The 9803-nt window shown below is 41.2% G+C and overlaps 1 pseudogene; it reads right to left on the bottom strand.

Annotated features, from left to right (window-relative positions):
- Positions 1-8057: 8057 nt before the first annotated feature.
- LOC132524294 (small ribosomal subunit protein uS3-like) lies at positions 8058-8873 on the bottom strand (annotated as a pseudogene).
- Between the last annotated feature and the right edge of the window lie 930 nt (positions 8874-9803).

Here is a 9803-nt window from a genome sequence, read left to right as displayed (position 1 = left end):
TTGTGATCAGCTGCTACTCCCTCTTGGTGGTCCCCAGACCTCACATCACTCTGCCTTCACCCTGCCCACTACTTAGACCATGGTTCCAGCCTATGTTGCACATTAGAGTCATTGTGCAGCTTTTATAAGTTGCCTCTGCCTGTGCCCCATGTTAGAAATTCTGATTTAATTGACCTGGGGAATAATTCAGGGCAGCTATACTTCTTATAAACCACCCAGTTGGTTCTAAATGTACAACTAGATTTTCCCAAGGTTCTATCCTCAGTTCTCCTTTCCTCTTCTTATTCTCTCTAATATCCATGGGCAGCTTTACCAACTCCCATGGCTTCAGCTTCACCTGTAACCTCTAGATATCCCTAAACCTCATCTTTAGACCTGAGTTGCCAAACTCCTGTTAGCACATTCTGCTAACCTCCCTCTGCACATCCTGCCTAGACTTAACAAATGACTATTTCCTGAATGAACTCATTACCTTCTCTTCCAAATACGCTGTCCCTCTTCCTCTTTTGTCTGTCTCTAGGGAGCATCATCATCCATCTATAAACTTAGCTGGAAGCCTCAGAGTCGACCTGGGTCATTTGCCCGTTACATGCTAACAACTGCTTACTTCTTTAGGGCTACCTGCCTTTTTAACTGTTGAAACATCACAGCTTTAAAATAAAGCAGCTCCATGTTACTTGTGTCACTAACTTCACATCCCTAAGACTCTTTAGAATGGACATGGTTAGGCTATCACACAGTGTTGTACTAAAGAATAAATAAAATGAGGCGTTTAAAAAGCCTCTCATAGTAAATGACAGTTGTGATTATGGTCGTAACCTTTGCCCTCTTGCTCCCACTGTAACTGAGCCCAGGTCATTATCCTCTCTTCCCTGGATAACAGTGGTACATCTCCTCCTGCTTAGCCTCAGAGCATCTTTCTCAAACACAGAGCTGATCACATCATACACCACTTAGGAGACTTCGGTGGCCCCTCATTCTTCCAAAACATAGGATGGGTGGGTTAGGAGATTTAAACTTCCCATAAATTTCAACAGTGCCCATTCATTCTTTGATTAAAAAAACAACTGGTATTTTTTCATCTTTATGTAAAATGCTATGTGAATGCTACTTCAAGTTCTCCATTCATCATCCATCCATATTGCTGCCCCAGTCCCTTTTATATAGAAATTCTGGGGCTACTACTGTCAACTGGACAGGCTCTCCTGTCACCCCGCTCTCCTACCCTCTACTCAATGCCCCTGCATCATCAAACAATTTCAGAAGTAGCTCTATAGGCAAAATTCTTGAGGCTAGAGAAGGTCAAAACTTTGTCAGCACTAGCTGATCACATTCAAGAAAGAATGGAAGCATGGTAACCCGGGTAGATTTTTTATTACTATTCATACACATCTCTAATGACAGCTGCCTCCATGGTTGGTGTGACAGGCAGAAGCAGGGCAAATGTCATACTACCAATGATAGTGACAATTCAGTGCGTTCTGCATTCATCTAAGTACTCAAAATTCTTTTGCATATTTACACACATCTCTCCTTAAAAATGTGTACATATTAGTTTTAGCACAACTAATGATAGCTTTTCTGACACAGGATGCCTTTAGTTTTTCTCAATAAATTGCTATTTTTTATTTTTTTATTATGGGTTTTGGAATGAAGATTGATTTTTGAACTGTTTTAGAGGGATAATAGCTGACTTTTGTGCTGCTATGCCATTGCACAGTTCCCATTTCAATAATTAAATATAAACACGCTCCCTCAAAGAACAGTCACTTAAAATATGGCAGTGTTTCATTAATAATCGATTTACAGAATCTCTCATTGTGGAAACGACAGCCTCTTGAAACTGTCATGACATTGTCAGTCTTGCTAAAGCAGGTAAGAATTACTTCTTGAGCTCCAAACAGAGTCACAAATAGCAATGGTTTCCTTGGAGACTCAGCAGTAAAGCTTAAAGCACTGTACCTATAGGACAGGGGCTTCCAAACTAGGAGAGAGCTTCTCTCCAGAGATTAATCAGTCTTCCGCAATTGAGAAACTTTTGACCCGGTCTTAGGGGGGAACCTATAATTGATTGCTAGTGAGAAGTAGAAATAGGAGACATGCAAATGTGCAGGCCTGTGGGTTATGTCACGGTCAGAGCCCATGGTCACAAGCAGTGTGGTTTGCAATGCCAGGGTGCTGAGAGCCGCAGGACCGGCTCTCGTTAGGAAAGAGTCACCCCATGTAAAAAGCCTCCTATCTGAGTTTCTTGACAGATCATCACCAAGTCAGGAGGCAGAATGATACCCTGGAAAAAGGCAACAAGACAATGCAAGTCATATTTTTTAAAAGGGGCATAATTCTGGTCCTTCATTCTTCTTTACATGTTATTTTATTGGTGGAACCAAACAAGTTGGTGCCCTTTTGATAATTTTAGAATTCTAGATGGAAAATAAACATATTCTAGATCACTACAGTATCTCTTCTTGAGGTGCTGTGGATGGAATTGCATATTTTTTCCTTCTCCCATACTCTTTTAAGCATTCTTTCCGGGGACGTGTAGATTATAAGGGAGATATAGAGGAAACTTTGGTGCAAGCTGCTTATCTCCCTTCTCCCCGTTCTATCTATTGCCTGGTGGAGGGAGTCCGGGTCGCAGAGGTGGAAGTGGAAACAGAATTCAGATTCAGTGCAAATTTGCATGTGGCAAGAAGCAATATAATTTATAAACATGAAGTAACTACAAATAATAATGTGTCAATATGAGAAGATGGGGCCACTGCAAAAAACCTGCGTGTCCTTTAGAAAAATGCATTTGCCTGAAAGGTATAGCAGCTCCTGGATTGCTAGCCTGCAGTTTTCACTAAACATACCTTTTAACATTACCTACTCATAATTGCAAGTACTGAGTAACAAAACATGGGAAACAGGGACTCTTTATGCTCTGCATTTATATAAACTACAGTTTATATACTATGTTTATATAATATGTTATATCTGGAAATTGTTACTGGGCACAATGCTTTACCATGAGGATTCATCTTCATTCACTACCCGTGAAAGCTTATTTTGCGTAGCAAATGAGGCACACTGTGTGCATGGTTTTCTTTAGATTATACTCATTTCTTTATGAAAGATGATTCAATTACACCTTATGATACCTACTCCCCTGAACAAATAAAAGCAGCTCACTATTATGAGTTTCTGTCTCCATGAATTTCTGGTGTTTATTTCATGCTCTCCGAGGGCATGGTGATTAAGATCATGAGTCTTGGAACTGGCAGATACAGAGTTCAAATGAAAACTTCAGCTGTTTCATTAGAAGCAAGTCTCGAAGACTCAGTTTTTTTGCCTGAAAATGGGGGTATTAGTTCCTACTTCAGAGGACTGTTACAGGAATTGAACGCTATCATATCAGTGAATACAGAACTGAGCATACACCTAGCACACAATGACAACCATTCAATGTCTAGCTGACAGTATTTTACATGTGTGACTTACTTATGCTTATATTTATGCTATTAGCTTCATTTCATTTAATCAATTTTTATAGTTTTAAAATTTTTCTATGGACCATATATTAATTTATATAGTTTTTATTCATTAAGCTGAATTTTGACTAAATTCTGTTATTTCAATCAAACTTTAAAAATTGTGTCCATCTTTTCCAAATGTTTCAAAAAATCTAAGGTCTAGTTTGCCCTAAGTGTGCCAATATATAATTTATTGAATTAGACTGAATCACCTTAATAGTTTATTCTCTCACATATCATTTTTTGTCAATATAACAACAAAGGAACAAGATGCTAGGCCTCTATGCTAGGTCTCCTAAATTTTTTGTAACATGTACTTAATTTCATACCATCATCATCATTACAGAATTATACTAAAATGAAATTTAAACTATGTACCAATTTTTTTCCGTCTTAGATTTCATATTAAATTGAGTCCTGGGCAAATTTGATTCATGACACCCCATTTTGCCTACACTACTACAGTGATCATTTTCCAAAAGTACATATTTGCCTTTATATCTATATATCTGCGTATATTTGTTTCCAAAGTGACTCAGAGCCACATCTTTCTAAGACTTTTTTTTTTTATAAATATGTGGGGTTTTCTAAAATAAATTTATTTATTTTTGGCTGTGTTGGGTCTTCGTTTCTGTGCGCAGGCTTTCTCTAGTTGCGGCGAGTGGGGGCTACTCTTCATTGTGGTGCGCGGGCTTCTCATTGTCGTGGCTTCTCTTGTTGTGGAGCATGGGCTTTAGACGCGCAGGCTCAGTAGTTGTGGCTCACGGGCTTAGTTGCTCCGCGGCATGTGGGGTATTCCCAGAGCAGGGCTTGAACCCGTGTCCCCTGCATTGGCAGGCAGATTCTTAACCACTGCGCTACCAGGGAAGCCCTCTGAGACTTTTAAGGTTACTTGGGTAGCAAATGGTCAATATTCAAACACACTGACCCCTATTTTTTGTAGGATAACTTATTTGTAACATCCTGGTTTTACCAAAATGGCCAGATACTCTAACAAATTCTAGAAAGTTTTATGTGGCTGAGAAATAAATCTTCTTTGGTAATACTTCATGTTCTATTCTTATTTATAATTTATTCATCACTCTATATTTTTACTTGGTGAGTGCCTCTATACCTCATTCTTAGCACTGTAGCATCTTTCTTGGAGGTTTGAAATGCTGGATCAGGGAGTCAAAACCCTCCATGAGCATTAGCCTTAGGTTACTGAAAATCAAGACCCAGAGCCAGCTGTTTGAGGACAGGGCCCCCACCTGCCCAGGTGTAGTCAGTATCAGAGAGGAAAGTAACTCACAAGACCAAAAAGTGGTTTTTATCACCTAGCTAAACAAGACCTAAGCTTATTATCAACAACCCTTTATTTGTAATCATCACATAGGAAGTAACCTGAATCCAACTGTCATGACTGATCGCTCTACCAAAGCTACACTTTGGGGAAATTTCTCTTCTCCTAACTATATAAATATCAGGAGACTCCAAACTTTTGACTTCGGAACCATGAAGTTAAAGACTTTTAAAGCTAGAAAAGACTTAAGAAACTTCCAGCACTTCTAATTATTTTATGGATAAGAGACTTAAGGTTCATCAAAGCTAAACTGATGAAATCAGGAGGAAAAGCAGGAACAAGCATCTGGGGATAACGACTCACCAATCTAGAATTCCTTTTTACCTTGAAATCTTGAAATCCAAGGCATATGGGGCATGGACTGAGGGGCAGAGTTGAGAGACATGCTTCGCAAAGGTAAATTTCTGTATTAACAATGTGACATTAACCAATGTTTTCAACAAAGTACAGAAAGAAGTAAGCTCCACACTATTTTTTTATAAAAATATTAATTTAAAAGTTTTGACTTTTTATCTGCCAATGTTCTATTCCCACTTGTCTTTTCTCACTCTTTAACTTTCTTGACTTCTCTGGAAAATATGACTCTTTTGTTATAGGTAATTTTGTAAGGAAATTCTTTGCATATATAGCTTTTAGGTTGTTTGAGTGATTCCTCTGAGAAAATTTCTCAGTATCCCTAGATCAAAGTGTATGAGTATTTGAGGAAAGGAATCAATTACCAAGATTCCAAATCAAAGGTGATAAATATTGGCTTTTCACAGGTACTATGATCTTACTCATGAGCCCTCCTTACCACATTTTCTGACTGCCTATTCTTCCTCCTACTCATGGAATAAAAAGCTCTTGGCTAACTCTTTAACCTTCTTCTTCTTTTCTACATCTCTCCCTTGGAGAACTCATAGCCTGACGATGATCAGCTTCGTACAGGGGCACAAATCTGTGTCATTCCTTGGATCTCTCTGAACCCCAGTTTCATATTTCAGCAATAGCTGGCAATTTGCAGATATCCTTGGCCTCTTAAACTTGAATATATCTAACATCAAATGATATCCTTTCTCTCCAAATCAGCTGTTCCCTTTGCCCTATGTATTCCTGGTAGTGACTCATTTATCCATTGGTTTAACTAATATTTTTTGAATGCCTATTTTATAACAAGATTTGAATGGGGCACTGGAGATACAAGGGAAACAATTCCAATCCAATCTTTGCTGTTAGGGAACAGAGGTGGATAGACGCAAATAAGCAGCACTTATAGCACATTGAGTAGACACTGGGCTAACGCAAGAGAAGGTGATATGAGAGCTCTTTTCCCTGATAATCAGGCATAAAAATCTCTTAGTGATCTTAGCCCAGCCCTCTATGTATGTCCCCCCACTACATTTGACCAACAAGTTACTTCCAGGAAGTGCCTATTTTCCATCTTCACAATTACTGTGACAAATTAAATAGCCCACAATTCTTTGACAGTTCTCCCATTGAGGGATGTGGTCTAATTCCCCTCTCCTTGAATCTGGGCAGACTTCAATAGAAATGCCATTCTGGGGCTCTCAAAGCCAGGTCATAAGAAGCCTTGCAGCTCTCTCAGAGTCCAGCTGCCACTCTGTGAGAAGCCCAAGGCATGTGAAGGTGCTCCCATCAAGCTCAGCTCCCCGATGACAGCCGGCATTTCAGTCGGGAGAGTGAACCATCCTGAATGTCCAGCTCAGCCTTTAGGCGACTGCAGCCCTGGCCACATCTGCCTATAAGCCCCTGAGTAATCTCAAGAAAGAACCCCCAGTGGAACCCAGTCTGCCTACAAACCAGAAGAAATAACAGAGTGTTGTTTTTAAGCCACTAAAGTTTTGGATGGTTTGTTAACCAGGAATAGACAACTGTTAACAGTCACCATCATAATCCAGGGGCTTAGCATCTCAGTGCGGCATATCTGATATCCATTCTAGTCCCCACTTTTGTCCCTTTTGCCTTCAGTTGTGAGATTATTCTTCTAAAACTGCTACTCTTAACATGATATTCCATTATTCACAAATTCCTAAGCTTGGCATTCAGGAGCTCCACAGTCGGCTACGTGTCCAGGTTTCGTCACCCCCGGTCTCCCACTTCCTGACCCTCACCCACTCCTCTTCCCAAACTATGAGCCCCAGTCCAATTTCTAGTCCTAACTCGACTTGTACTTCCCTGTTCTGTGCTTTTTCTTATATCATTCCCACCAAACAGAGTGGTCTTTTTTTCTATCTACCTATCCCCCTTTGCATTCCAATCCTAATACTTCTTCTTGGGCTGATCACCCTAGGCCAAAGTGCTTTCCTTGTCTCTTGAACACTTAAGATACATGTGGGTTTGGTGACACCCGCATTAGAAAAGCACTCTAATGTATGTGAAATACAAATTATACACTGTCAAACTTTCTATACAAATGTTATTTACTGTTACTCATGTCGCTGCTGTTATTGTTTTCTTAGCTAATCTTCCCACCTTACATTCTTCTCATGTATCCTCTTACAGAATCCCTTTCAACAAAAGTCCAAACTCCTAAACGACAGGCTCCAGGCCATAAATACCTATATGGTTCCTCCTTGTTTCACCACACTGCAGTGCCACGCCCAGAATACTCTTTAGTGAGATTTTGTCCAATGAGGAAATGAATGAGCACTGTAGCCTAGCTTTGGTGTTTCACCTTAAGTCAGTGACTGATTAAATATGTAAGAAAATACTTCCCTTAGGCCATAAGCCATAACCACAAGTCTGGTGTGGCCAGCTGCAGAGCCAAAATTAAAGCTCTTGCCTTTACAGTACATTAATTAACAAGTGGAAGAAAAGACCCAGCCTGCCCCAAGCCTAGTAAGAGATCAGTGGCTTTGTACACCTAAAGAAAGTCTCCCAAAGTGAGGCAGCCTATCAGTAAAAGTGAGGCAGTAGGAAAATTAAGATGGCAACAGATGTCTTCAGGCTAATACTAATATCTTGACAGTGAGGATCTAAGGGGGATAGAGAATCAAGTCATGAGAGAGAAAAACACCAGAAGCTGAGAAGAATGTGGTTTGAGAATCCTTACAAATGAACTCAGTATTTTATTTAGGGATTATAGTTAAATAGTCAAATCCGGTTTCAGGATCATTTTCATGGTTGCCTCAAATATCACTGAATGTCATAGAAAAATTTGCTTAACTAATCTTCTATTATTGGATAATTAGGCTATCTGTAAATTTTTTTTTCTTTTAAAAAGATTTTATTAAAGGTCTTTATAGAGCAACATCCAGACTCCAGATCCAGCGGCCAAGGAGACCCTATTATGCTGTGGGTACCGGCTGAGCATGGCAGGCGGCTCTGGCTTCCCACCCTTCTGTTCGGAGATGGGAGTGGTGGGCAGTATTTCATCTTTGGGTTCCACAATGCTCACGTGATCGGGCAGGGGCTTCTTAGGGTCAAACTTACCAGTTGGGTCCCAAGGCAGCACGATCTTTACCTTGATGCCCAGCATACCCTGTCTGAGCAGCACGTGGCGCATAGCAGTATCAACATGGTAGTTAACAGGGTCCCCACTGTGGATCATCAGGCCATCCACAAACTTCATGGATTTAGCCCTTTGTCCTCGGAGTCTCCCCGACAGCACGACCTTGCAGCCTTTGGTCCCACTCTCCATGATGAACTGCAGCACACCATAGCAGGCCCTCCGCACAGCAAGGCCTCCTAGGAGTTTGTAACGCAGAGACTCTGCCTGGGCAATGGCACACAGACCTCTCGTGGCCACCTTTTCAGCATAAAGCTCTACACTGCCCTCAAGGAAGCCAAATCTCTTCTGAACCACAGCAGTCAATTCCCCGGATCCGCCGGCCCTTCTCACCAAGAACATTCTGTGTCCTGGTGGCCAAGATAATGATTTCTGTCCTGGTTGGTGTAACTCGGACCTCAACTCCAGAGTACCCATCTTCAGCCAGCTGCCAAGTGAGAAACTCATTCAGTTCAGCTTTGAACATGCCGCCAGCAACAAACTTCCTCTTCTTGGATATCTGCACCGCCATCTTGCTGCCACGCGCCGCCGAAAGGAAAAGTTGTAAATTTTTATAGTAATATTTTATTTTTATACATCTATCTTTGAAGACTTCTCTCAGTTAAATTCCAAGATGTGAAATTACTGAGTCAACAGATACGTAGAGTTTAAAGACTCTGAAAAGGTATAGCAGAATCAGTGCTGGCATGATTGATGATGGAGTTTAGCTTGAGAAGAGAGAGGAGCAAAGCCCAGAGTCTGGGTTAATATCTGCCTTGGTTCAGACCCGCATCGTCTCCTGCCTAGATGAGTGCAATGGCACCTAAGTGGCATCCCTGCCACCAATCTTGATGCCAGCGTGTTTTTTCTAACTGTGATATGATCTAACAAATCAGGTCGTATGTCTTCATGGTAGAGCACACAAGCACCCGCATGATCTGACTCCTAGTTACTTGCCCAGGCCCAGATTCCTTCTTTCTCTAAGCATCTCACATCTGCACTTTCTGCTGAGGCTGAGTCTAGCTACTTAAAGTCTCCTCAAGCATTCCAAACCTGTCTAGGTCTCCATATGTCCTCACTTCTACTCCTCCTTTACTCTTACATCCTTTCTATGCACCCACAGATGGTCAACGCTACTTGTCTTTTAAGACCCCAGCATCACATCCAGGAAACTGTCCATTCATCTAAGTTCTGCAGCAGCCAGTACAAACCTCCACATGGCCCTTCCCACGTCCTCTTACCCTTGTTGGCTTAGTTAGTTTAGACTGTCTTCCCCGTTAGGTCAAGAGCACCTTGAATGAAGACTCTATTTTGTCTCTCCACCCCTAGTACTTAGCACAGTGCTTACCACATTGTAGGTACGGATAAGTAGCAAACCAACAAACAAACAAAATCAGGGAGAGTCATATGGGCACAGGAGGAGGCCATATGGAGGCCATGACTAAAGACCTAAGTGTGGAGG

Source organism: Lagenorhynchus albirostris, chromosome 8 (assembly GCF_949774975.1).
Source record: "Lagenorhynchus albirostris chromosome 8, mLagAlb1.1, whole genome shotgun sequence".
Classification (NCBI taxonomy): Eukaryota; Metazoa; Chordata; class Mammalia; order Artiodactyla; family Delphinidae; genus Lagenorhynchus; species Lagenorhynchus albirostris.
This window is presented reverse-complemented; position numbering and strand designations above follow the sequence as displayed.